The sequence below is a fragment of the Haliaeetus albicilla genome, chromosome 25, assembly GCF_947461875.1.
Source record: "Haliaeetus albicilla chromosome 25, bHalAlb1.1, whole genome shotgun sequence".
Classification (NCBI taxonomy): Eukaryota; Metazoa; Chordata; class Aves; order Accipitriformes; family Accipitridae; genus Haliaeetus; species Haliaeetus albicilla.
In genome coordinates this window covers 10126264-10139486 of record NC_091507.1, presented here as the reverse complement: position 1 = coordinate 10139486, position 13223 = coordinate 10126264, and positions in this window count along the sequence as shown.

The following is a 13223-nucleotide window of genomic DNA, read 5'->3' as shown; positions in this document are numbered from 1 at the left end:
AAGCTTGTCTATACATCACTGTAAACCAGGCTGCATCCTTTTAAGAGAGTTGTGTTCACACAGCTCAGTTCCTTACAGCCGAGTAGCTAGCAGATTGCTGAGGTGTTTTCAGTCCATTAGGAACATCAGTAATTTCACCTCAAGGGGTAGCTCCATCACTGCAATAACCCTGTGGTTACAGTTTGTGCTCCAAACTTTTTCTGGCAGGCCTCCACCTGCCTGCCCAAGCTGTTCTGCACTAAACCTTCTTCACGTTCTCTACGGGTGGGACCTGGATGTTACCTCTGTCTGGCAGCCACCACATGTGTTGCAGAAGTCAGCCTGCCTGCTTAGCAAAACTATCATTTTGTCCTATTCCTGCTTTCTTCCCATTTGTTATTTTTTCTCTGGTGCCAGGCAGAGGTCTTTGATCTGCTTGCTGTTTGAGAGACCACACTTCAGGCAGAAACAATGATGGGTGCTTAGGGAGATGGAAGGCGATGGACAAGTGGGATCACAACAGAGGTATCAAAGGTTTAAAACTAAAGCTATGAGATGGCACTGAAATAGAGTGAATGAAAAAATCTAGCCATTCAACAGAGTTCAGCCGTACCTGGAGGGATGCAGGAGGATTTTGGTATTAAATGCTAATAAACGTGCATTTGCACGTAGCTGATGATTAACCCGCAGGATTGATTCACGTGAGTCTGACCAAAACACCATAGAGATAGATATGGATCAGCCCACACCATTCCTTTTGCCTACCAGTCTTTTCTTATTAAAAAGTTCGTCTTGTCAGAAGCACCATCAAATAGTCCATTCAGCATTTTTATAATTTCCTTTGTTAGGAAAGTCATTGTTATCACATGAACCGATATGCACTTCAGGTTTGTTCTTATTCCCTGAGTTGAATAATGTCATGTGAGGCAAATGCAAAGTCCTGTTTTCGAGCCCTGCTCGCTCTCTGAGCTATTGGCAGTAACATTGTCCACTCCTTGTCAGTACCACTAAAGAGCTCGCACTCCAGCGAGACCTTTTCTGTATTACGCAAGTCTGTTGAGGCTGCCCCTTTGTGCTAATCAAAGTGGCAGTTCTGAGATTTTCGCTGATCTAACATGCCATTTTAGGACTGATTCTGGTAGAGAAAGGCCTCACAGCTGCTTGTGCTTCAAAAAACTGGAAAATCAATCAAATCCTTATCTTAATATGTGGCATGTTTATGCAACGTCCCTTGCACGCTCAAAATATCTAGTACGTTAATCCAGAATGCAGCAGCAAGTTGATTAGCAGGCAGGTCCACCTTGCACAGCAGCTAGCGTGTCAGCCACTCTCCTTACCACCTCCTTTTCTTTCTCCTTTCTTCACCTTTAAGCCAAAACCTCCCATCACTGTGCTTTAAAATGGCAACTCATTTTGAACCTATAGCCAACTTCTGGCAATAGTGGGATCGTCTTGTGGGCTACCCTCCTGTGTCTGTGTAAGATATCCCCACACCCCAGGATCCCATAAAACATACCCTATTGCAGACATGAGTTTAAAGACAACTAAGTGTTCTGCAATTAAATTCTGAAGAACATGTCATGGTTTTACTGAAAAACAAATTTGTTCGAATCTCCAGTTTGTTGGAAGTGCTAACAATTGTGACACATTTCTCTGTTAGTACCAGTTCTGCAGAGGTGTCATATATCCGAGAAAATGTCAGAACTGCCATTTTCCATCAGTGCAAATGCAGAAATCAACATTAGCCTTTCCAGTAGACAAAAGTCTAGCTAGAGTGAAAGCTGTTTTATGCTATTTGCAAGGTGCAAAAGTCATTCACTGTGCAGCCACATCTCACAGCTTTTATGTCACAGTAAAATTTCAAAGCGTCTGAGAGGGATATGACTAGAAATTTTATGTACAGAAGGGTGCTCTGCCATCTCCTTCATACCCAAACAGATTGCTTTCCCCTTCTAGCTGTATGTGATATCAGGAGCTGTCATTCTACTGGGGACAAAGCAAGTTTTCTCTTATTCCTCAGAAGAAGGCAGTTCATTACCCTTTGCAGGTGCAAACCATGGCTATGACTTTCAATGTTATAATTGCTCAAAGAAGCAGCTAAAAGTGATCACTGTTCTCATCACTTATCACTCCCCACCACATTCTCCATAAATATTTAAACAAGTGAATATACTAGTGCCACAGCTCAACTTGTGCCAGAAGAGTCTGAAAAAGTTCTGGAAAAGAGCAAGTGAGCCTTGGTTGAGGAACATGAATTAGAATTTGACCTCTTGCACAAAATTAATCTTGCTAGCCCTATGAGGAGTTCTGCGAACACAATTTGAAACTGCAAACATGCATGTGGGTGCTCTGTTACTGTCAGCTGTCAGTTGGCCACTACCAGAAACAGTGCCTATGGAAGGTTTCCTCGAACGCAGTTCTAAAGCACAAAGGAGGAAAGATTGGGAAAAATGGGGGTATAGTGTTGTGGCATACAAATTTGTTATAAAATATTTCTATTCTGTATTTGTACAATTATAACAAACCTTTTGACAAAGGTCTCCTGGAAAAGCCTACTGTTCTGTTCTTGACAGAGAAACAGAAAGTCAAAATTATGTTTGATTAAATTCTGATTACATTCAATACACTATGCCTGTAGGCATTGCATAGGCTAGAAAGTGATTCTTTGTGAGTGAAGTTATGCTAAGTATCTTGGCTTCATCTGAATTAGGCAGCCCAGAGGCATGGCTAGCCATATGAAAGAAAAAGGTTAGATCAGTCTTGAGAAATTATGTCTGAAGGTATATATTTTTTCCCTTGTTCTGGAAAAAAAAAATCAGGAAAATTCTGGTTTCTTCTACAGGAAAACAAGGTCTCTTATTATTGTGGTTCAACCCCAGCCAGCAGCTAAGCCCCACAGAGCTGTTCACTCACTCCCCCCGCACTGGGATGGGGGAGAGAATCGAAAGGGTAAAAGTGAGAAAACTTGTGGGTTGAGATAAAGACAGTTTAATAGGGAAAGCAAAAGCTACACACGTGAGCAAAGCAAACCAAGGAATTCATTCCCCACTTCCCATGGGCAGGCAGGTGTTCAGCCATCTCCAGGACAGCAGGGCTCCAGCATGTGGAATGGTGACTTGGGAAGACAAACGCCATCACTCCCAACGTCCCCCCCTTCCTCCGTCTTCCCCCTTCAGCTTTATCTGCTGATCATGACATCCTATGGTCTGGGATATCCCTTGGGTCAGTTGGGGTCAGCTGTCCCGGCTGTGTCCCCTCCCAACTCCTTGTGCCCCCCCAGCCTGCTCGCTGGTGGGGTGGGGGGAGAAGCAGAAAAGCCCTTGGCTCTGGGTGAGCACTGCTCAGCAGTGACGAAAACATCCCTGTGTTATCAGCACAGTTTCCAGCATAAATCCAAAACAGCAGTTGGGAATTACAGCAGTTTGTCCTCCAAAGTCACCATTCCACATGCTGGAGCCCTGCTTTCCTGGAGATGGATGAACACCTGCCTGCCCATGGGAAGTGGGGAATGAATTCCTTGGTTTGCTTTGCTCACGTGCGTGGCTTTTGCTTTCCCTTTTAAACTGTCTATCTCAGCCCATGAGTCTTCTCACTTTTGAGTGAGACTTTTGAGACCCTTCTGAGTCTCTCCCCCATCCCACTGTGGGGGGAGCTAGTTAGTGGCTGCACGGGGCTGAGCTGCCGGCTGGGGTTAAACCACGACAGTCCATTCTGACACCCAGCGTGGGACTCGAAGGTTTCGAGATAACAACAGACTTGATTGGAATGTGCTAGATGATTGAATTTATAGCTGTTATTGCTATTTAGCTATTAATTGACAGGCTCCTGTGCTTGCCATGGAGCTTGACTGCCTTACTGTATATTAGAGCCCAGTTCTTGTCAGCAGCTGCTTTTTCCTTTCCCTGCTTGCTGTACTGCTGCACTGCTTATCGCCTTACTCTGCTGTGCCTGGGAACATTTTGATAACAGCAATGGTGATGTGCCTGGGCTGGCAGATGGCCAGGGCATCACTGCTGTTTCTGTGGTGCTGTACTGGACAGGCTGGAACGCCAGTGTGAACTGGAGTCAAAAGGACTGTGACATGTGGATGAGTCCACGCAGGAGCAGGACACCCCAAAGCGTCTGTGGCTGTGTATAAGGCCATGCCAGAGCAGGTACATCTGGAAGCATCTGTGGTCATGGTTATGTCCATGCCACAGCAGGTATACCTCTGAAGGGATTGTGGCCCAAACGTAAGTCCACGCTGGAGACAGTACAACTCAAAGCATCTGTGGCTGTGGATAAGTCCATGCTGCAGCAGGTACACCTTGAAGCATCCGCGGCTGTGCATGAGGTCATGCTGGAACACCTTGAAGCATGTGGCCGTGGATAAGCCCACAACAGAGCAGGTACACCCCTGAAGAGACCGTGGGTCATAGATAAGGCTCCAGTTGGAGCAAGTATGCCCCTAAGGGACTGCAGTCTCTGGATGTGTCCAAGCTGGAGCAGGGCAAAGGGAAGGAGTTCATTGCACTGTTAAACCCAATGGTCTGGTCCAAAGGGACCAGGCGTGGAGATTGTAATGGAAATATCTTTAAATTGTTGTAACCCATGATTTCAGCTGCAAGTTACAGGAATTACTATAGCAGGAACCACCTGAACCAATGCAGAACAAGCCTTACAAGAACCGGTGCAAGTGCAGCAGTGACCCGACCTGAGCTGGCTTTGGTGCCCAATAACTCCACACAACACGCCACCTCTCCTGTCCTGAGTGACCACCGTAACAGATGGAGCCCAAAGTCCTGGACTAAATGAACTCAATGGACAATTTGTGGACATTGGTGGACATTTTACAGACATTTTAGAGGGGTGGTCCATAGACTAAGGGAATGATATCTGTGTGTTATATCAAAGGATGGGAAGGGTGGTGGTGGGTAATGAGCATGTGTTGGATAGTGTGGGACCTGAGCATGACATACATGGTATGGAATAAGGGGTGGAAAATGTTCTGGTTTTGGCTGGGATAGAGTTGATTTTCTCCATAGCAGCTAGTATGGGGCTGTGTTTTGGATTTGTCCTGGAAAGAGTGTTGATAACACAGGGATATTTTTGTTCCTGCTGAGCAGTGCTCACACAGAGCCAAGGGCTTTTCTGCTTCTTCCCCCACCCCACCAGCGAGCAGGCTGGGGGGGGCACAAGGAGTTGGGAGGGGACACAGCTGGGACAGCTGACCCCGACTGACCCAAGGGAGATGCCAGACCATAGGATGTCATGCTCAGCAGATAAAGCTGAGGGAAGAAGAAGGAGGAAGGGGGGAATGTTCAAAGTGATGGCGTTTGTCTTCCCAAGTAAGCGTTACGTGTTATGGAGCCTTGCCTTCCTGGAGATGGCTGAACACCTGCCTGCCCATGGGAAGTGAGGAATTAATTCCTTGGTTTGCTTTGCTCGCGTGCGTGGCTTTTGCTTTCCCTATTAAACTGTCTTTATCACAACCCACGAGTTTTCTCACTTTTACCCTTTCAATTCTCTCCCCCATGCCACTGGGGGGGGGAGTGAGTGAGTGGCTGTGTGGGGCTGAGTTGCCAGCTGGGGTTAAACCATGACAATTATCAATGATGAGATTATGAATGTAATATCTAGTTTAGTAACAATACTAATCTCCAGAGTTTTCCAGACTGGCAAAAGTCTAAGAGAATCTTAGAAAAGTCTTCAGAAGGATGAGAACAATTTAATTGTAAATTTTTATTACTGTGGAAACTAAACAACTGATTGACTATTACTGATCTCATTTTATAGGGTCTGCCAAATCATGTAGGAAATTTGGAGACATGTTTTTCAAAAGGCTACACAGGCAGCCAGTTCCCCACAACTTGGGAGAACCCTGAGTCAGGGAGGCAGAAGGGGCTGCCTAGCTGAAAGATGAAGATCAGGCATAAGTATAAGTGCAGAGTAAGATCAGGTGGTGCCAGTACTGGGAGCTGGTTATTCTTTTCCAAGAATAAGCAAACTCAGGCTGGTGAGGGCAGTGCCATTGGGCAAGTTTTAGCTCCTGATGGACCCTGGCTAATACAATGGCAAGTTCTAAGGGAAAATATTCTGGCTCCAACAGTTGAGCCCTCTCACAACAAATCTGCATCTACTCAAAAATTATGATAGTAGGTCTGGGCCAAGTTGTGACAGAATGTGAAGTCTGACAGCTCCCTAAAAGCATGCCTATTTGAGGTGGAGCTGGATGTGGATGATATGGGTAGAGGTGTTTGTTATTTGGTTGACTGCTAGGCTGCTGGCCAAAGGCAAAGAGGAGAAAGACACCAAGAGGCTTGAAATCAAAAGACAGAGAGCAGTTGTCAGGTGCTTCAAGATGCAATCAATATTATCTCAAGCTGTACCCCCAAGATAGGTAAAGTCCAAGGCAGATACGTCAGCGGAATCAGCATCACAGTAGTCAGGTCAGACACAAGCCACCACTTGTGTTATTGTAATGAAGGATTTGATGTTATACTGCACTGTCTTTCCCTTTTTATTCCTTATTTTAATGGATAGGATACTTCATTCTATAAAGAAGGCTTTTCACGCTAATATTATTTGCATATTCCCAATTCCTCATCCTTCCCCAGCTGTATGCCTTTTGAGATAAATTCCAAGTTTGGGCAATAGAATAGATGGGGTGATTTATTGTGGCGTAGTTATTACATGCATACAAAGCAGGGACATCTAGAGTCTAAAGCAGTGTTTGCAAATACAGTCAGTACAAATATATCTACTAGATGTGAAGTATTAGAGCATTTTCCAAAAGCAGCTTAGATAATAAGTACATTGCATGACCTCTAGTGGTATTAAGCCCAAGGCACTGTCAAAGTCAGTCATAGCAGTCTTGATACGGTTGGGGAAATGCCAAGATTACAGAGGCACTATCACATACATGCTAGTTCTATGCTGCTGTAACCCACCTTAATGCCAGCTTTATGCTGGCCCAAATTTTGTCACACTGCCAGGATAAGATTGAGAAAAGTTTTTAATTCAGCAGAAATTCCAAACCCTCAGCAGAGCAAATGTCTTGCAGCGATGCTTTCATTGTCAACTAATCACACATGGTCATTAATCTTTCCTGCTATTGTCTTCATGTAGCAAAATAAGGAACCTGGTGTCACCAATGCAAGAAGGAATGGCAATGAGAACCGGGAGGTAAAAACGCAATGTCTTCTCTGCAGTGACTCAGAAAGTCAAACAGGAGTAATATTTTCTTTTAACAACAGCAGAAAAATAATGTTGTTTCCCTGTTTTTCTGGGTCCTATTCCCTTGAAGAGGTGAAGCCATCATTACTGACATCCCCTTAGAGGGTCCAGAGTCCCCACAGCAAGAGGAGGCTAGGAATGACCCACTGCCTGGGATACTGACTTTGGCAGCAGGGAGAGGTAGGACAAGGCCTGCCAGAAGGAAGCTACTGGCACAAAGATGAAGTGGAAATGGCAACAAATGTGGCAACAGAAAACACTGAAGGTGACTCTGTTATTCGGAAGCCAGGCTTTCCCACAGGACTGGTCGGAGGATACCAGCATTCTCACAGGGAGTTGCTGGCGCAGCCTCTCAGAGGGACAGCCAGCAGGTTGCGGGACACCCTGAGACAGACAAGTTATGTTCTGTAGAGTTATGGGGCCTGTTCCCATGGTTTCCATTCTCATCCATCACATTCTGCGGCCTCTGAGCCATGCCATGCTGAGTGTCCAATGAGTCAGCCCCCAACAGCCCGTCAGTGGAAAGTATTTCAGTGCTCTGCCGCAACTGGGAGAGATGCACAGACATTTTGACAAAGTGCAATTGCTTGTTATGGAAGATGTATTTTATTTGCACTTATGTTTGTTTTCACTCAAATTCTAGGGTTTGGGGCCTTTCTCCAGTGCACTTCTTTTACATTCATGGCACCTGGCTGTATTTTTTATGTTTTCTAATTATTTGCTTGTTGTTTTCTATTATTTGCTCTTTAGTACTTTGGTGTGTAAATAGCTGCAAAATAGAGAGAGGAACTTCAAAGCAAATTATTTTAAAATGAAATATTTTTAAATAGGCAATATAAAAAACTGACCACAAACTAGCTTAATCCAGAAAATTAACATTGTGTTTGCCTTATCTTACAAAAGTATTTAAATTGGAACCTCTTTTCATATGCCTGAATAGGATTTTTTATGGATTGGTTTCAGGGTGTGATCCAGGGTTATCTACTCAGTATATTTATCTAAATAGATGCATCACCTTCATAATCAACCAGTGAGTATAATTTAGCCAGTTGTTTGAAGCTGAGTTGTTATAGCAGGCACGTCTTTAACATGTGTGTGAGGTGATTTGGCTTAGCTGCTTTCCAGATATAAGCCCTTTCTGGCACGGACTGTGGTTTCATTTATGTATAACACCTATAACTTAAAAAGAACTGCTGGAAATAATGAATGATAAACAGTTCTGCATAAAAAGTGTGATTTACCTAAAACAGCTTTGGACGGTCAGCTTTAGACAGCTAAAGTTTTGATGTCTAAACCTGTGTTCATCACCCTTCGTTGACTTTATAGTTAACAAAGAAAAAGAGACAGTTAAGATAGGTTGGGTTAGCTACCATCCAAAAGTGCTTATCTGAGATGAATTGCCATCTCAAAGTTTTTTTCCCACTGCCTACAAAGAAATTTCTTTGGGTGACAAACTCAGAGTTACGTATCTAACTAGTAGACCTACTATGCTAAGTCTAAGGAAACCTACCCATGAATCTAGTTTGTTTGGCAGCAGTGGATCCCAGTGAGTACTGCAAACTCACAAAAGGCACTTTTTGATAATTTGCCTGTACTGAAGATGTGCAGTCACTTACAGAAGTAGAAGAGAGACAGATTTTTCCTCATCTGATTAAAACCAGAGACAATTAATAGACTGTTTTGCTGGGGACATAGATCCTGCTGAATAGGTCTGAAACAGACTAAAATATGAGTCCCAAAGTGAGCCATTGTTATTGGACTTTGGTTCTTTTTTTTAATTGGCCTTGCCCTGATGCTTGTCTCGCTGAAAAATTTTTAGAGAGGTTACTGCAGTTTGAATAACTCCTGAGCTCCTGGAAAAAGAGGGACTGAAATTCATCAAAACAGTGCATGGTTGAATGAGAAAATACTTCATTTGCCTTAACTCAAAGACATTTCCCATTTTCCCATTGCTCATCGGCCAGCTCCGCATCAGGTTCTCATGACATGGCTGTGCTTCCCTTCTTTTGACCTTTAAGTCAAGATCAATTTGCCTAAACTACATGTAGGCTACGGGGAGTGTATTTACCCCTGTATATGATCACAGAATTCCTTTGGGATTTCACCTTACAGTGTTAAAATCTGTATTTCTATCTGTCTGGACTGAAAGGAAAGTCTTTCCACATGTCAGATTTGTCTAATTGGTACCTCTCTCTGGTGAATGAGTCTATTTTGCGAGAGATCGTATCTTGCATTCCACCCCAGTTGCTCTCCATCTGACCATTTTAATTTATTGATTTCTGTACTGAACATTGTTGCTCCTTCAGTGCAAATTACATTATTTGAAAACCAATCTTAGTGCAATGAGTCTTCCTAACATGCAAGCAAGCTTTAGAGTTTAAGCTCTTCCAAATAATAATTACTTCAGTATTTTCTTTCCATCTGCTGTCTCTGCAGAATCCCTTGCTATTTTGTGTTATCAACAGTTTAACTAATTTATTCCTCAGAGTCTTACAGTGACGTAGCAGTGTTTCCAAAACCAGTATCTAGAATGTTTATCGCACATTCTGCTGAAAGACAGAAATGGAAGAAAAGGCAAAACAAATGGAATCCTGTGTTTGTTTACTTTAACAGCAGGAGTTTTTTACAGTTAACACTAAATCTTAAAATGTGCAGTTTAGATCTGATTCACTGGCTCATTACAATGCTGATGAAGTTTGATAAAAATCTGGACCAGTGTGGGGACTGTTCAGGGTTACAGGTTCCTATGTAATTCCCTAAAGTTCATGTAGGCAGAGTCCAGCACTGCTGCAGCCCTTGAGTCTATTTTGCCAGGATTCCACCAAGGTCCAGGTAAGTGATGTCTCCTATGTTTTTGTCAGAGATCCCACGTTTCTCACTTTTTGTCAATCTCCCTGGAAGCATCAGGCAGCCACTGTTCTCACCCACAAGGACAATGTGTATGGCAGGTTGGCACCATAGATAAAACCAACCCATAAAATTAATGTTAAGAGCTTGAAATTAGAAGACCATCAATAGACTGTGCAACAATGTAAAATAAGACTTCAGATAGACAAATTCTGATTAACTGTGCAACAGCAAATTAACATTTTGCTACCTCCAACTACCTGTCTTTGATGGTCTTCTGCACGAGAATTGGGAGAACAGTGTCTGCCCCAGGTCTCAGCAATCCCTCTCCTGTGCCACAGCAGCAGCTCAAATCAACAGCGAAACAGGGTTGATACTATGTCAGACACCAAGCAAGAAAAAAAACCCAAACACAACCTCTATCCTTTTATAGTCAAAAAGTTATCTAGGCTCTAAAAATGGCAAGGTATTAAGTGATAAGAGCAAGCAACCTTTACTCAGTGCATTCTTGGCTTTCCTTTTCCACATTAGGACTATGACAGAGCAAAACTTTCTAAGACCCCACCTTTGGAACAGTGGTCCACTGAGCACTCCGACGTTAGGTGCTAGAGACCTGGATAAAGGATAAAGAGACGTAACTGGAGGCAGATGCTAGCAGATGATCTTGTCAATTTTAACTAGGATACAAAGGGAATTGGAGTGCCTCTTTAGAACAAAAAAAGTCCTGTAAGCTTAGGGAAGAAGGTAAGGGCTGCTGGGCTATGATGCAGCAGGCCATTAAAGCTCATCTTAATTTTAACTGTGTGCCTAACTCTTTGCTCTTGCTTAAATCCCACTGAAATCTGTAGGTTTTAGCACATGCATACATGCCTTGCTGAATCAGCACTGTAGCTTGTTATCTGAATTGCTGCCCTATTACATATAAACCACAAAAGATAAATACCATAAACTTTATTATCATTACATTGCATTTTCATTTAACATTGAACTGAAGAGTCTGTCTGCCTCAGCTAGAGGCTCAGGTGGAACACAAGCTTTTCTGGCAAATGGAATGTTGGGCAACACCCTGGTTATGGCAGCTCTCTTCATATCACGGAAAAGGATCTGGGATCTAGACTCTTGTGTAAGATCTATGAATCTGTAGTTGCTAAACAAGAATATGCTTTATAGCCGAAAACTTAATTGTGCTCTGTTTGAGTAAGTGTACTCACTACATTAGCAGCCCTTAAGCAGATTGTGGCCCTCCCCGCTACAGAATTTCTGTCACAGAGATGGCTTGTGGCAAAGTCCAGAATTAATGTGGGTTTTGTATCATGCATTATGTTGTCCATTATGCTCATATTAGGATATATACTTCAACTATATAGGATAAAATACATTATGGTCTACTTTCAAATGATTCATTCATTTGGCCAACAATATTTAATTTATGCCTTTTAAAAATTATTGACTATTTAGATCTTCAGTAAAAAACTTCTGAAATTACTTGTAGTTGTATGTAGTGCCTTTTAAATAGTATGTTCTCTGTCTGCGTCTCATGTACCACATAGAACTGTTCATCTTTATCCCAACCACCAGAGACAGAAAAAGATGTGTGGACACGATGTAATTTCCTACACAGCAGGCAATTTACACTGGGAGTATGTGGAAGTTAACTTCTGAAGAAACAAGTTAGCAAATGTAAACTATTCAGTTTTGCTGTTTGTGCTTTTCCTTGTCATAGCATGTAAGTTCACAGTAACCTGGGACACAGGCACACCTGACCATTGTTCCCACTTAAATAACCCCAGCATTAAAGCTGTATATCACACTTAACAGACTCTATGCTGGGGGCAGCTACAAGAAAATGCATTCCCTTGTTGACCAGCAGTATTGTGGTTCAGCAAAGTTACTGGTGACCAGAGCTAAGTTCTATATGCAAGGAGACGCTGGAAAGCCATATATTGCTTGAAAAACAGGAGGACGTTAGTCTAAAATCACCAATAGCAAGGCAAAAGAGATTCTAGTACATTTTATCACAAAATTAGCCATATTATTTGTTCTGCCTGGTCTCAAGTTCCAGACTAGCTTCTGTTGGTGTTCAGTCTGGCAAGAGTCTCCGGCAGTAGACAATCTGCTAAAGAGACGAAAAAAAGGCCAGTGTGATCTCAGAGTATGTGATGACTGCTGTGTGAAAATACTATTCAGTATATTTGTCATCTGCTTCTGAAAAAAAAAAAAAAGAGTGTCTGTATGAGACTCAAATGCACAGATGTCTAATTGAAATGGTTGTTTTTCACATTCATCAGTTCCCCAACACAGTTTACCATGTGTCTGTACAAACATGTGTGTCGTCTCACCGCATAGGTGGTTGGGGATTTAAACAAGCAGCTGGAGGCAAGGGATGCTTTCTATAACAGTTCTGTCTTAAACATGTGTCGGAACATAGCCTCAGAGAGTGAACCCAGCAGTAAAGTATCCTTCCCTTCCTTTCTGTTGAATACTATGTAAGGAATTGCCACTGTCAGGTGTAATTTGTCTCATCCCTAATTCACAATTTCATATGAGTACAGGTGAATCTAATCTTAATTAGGAATCCTTTTCAAAGCTTTATACCAATTCTAGATAAGTTGCCAGGATCTCAAGTACAGGATTTATAACCTTCCCTGATAGAAAACATGAAATGAGCTTTTAGAAAGTAGTAGTATTTAAGTTCTTTTGTTTTGTCTTCTTGATTTTCATGTCTTAGAGGTGATATTTTCAAGGTCTTCTGTATAAACAACAGAATTAAAAACCTGCTTTAAAAAAGATACCCTTCAGATTTTCTCACAAAGATATGATTTCAAGAGCTTTAAGAGACACACACACAGAATACAATGAATCTCATTAAGAAGATTGTGAAAGTTTGGCTTTGTGCATTTTGGCAAGCTTCCAACAGCACAGAGCAAACGTGATTTACCCAGTGTTACGAGAAGTGCAGATGTGCTCACAGTGAGCTCTCGCATCCTTATGCTACCTGTTCAAGACCTGCGCAGACTTCCAGGCTGTCATGGTGTAACCCCAGCTGGTAACTAAGCACCATGCAGCTGCTCACTCACTGTCCCCCCTTCCCGCCCCCGCCCCCCCCCCCCCCCCGCAGTGGCATGGGGGGGAGAATTGGGGAAAAACAAGTAAAACTCGTGGGTTGGGATAAGAGCAGTTTA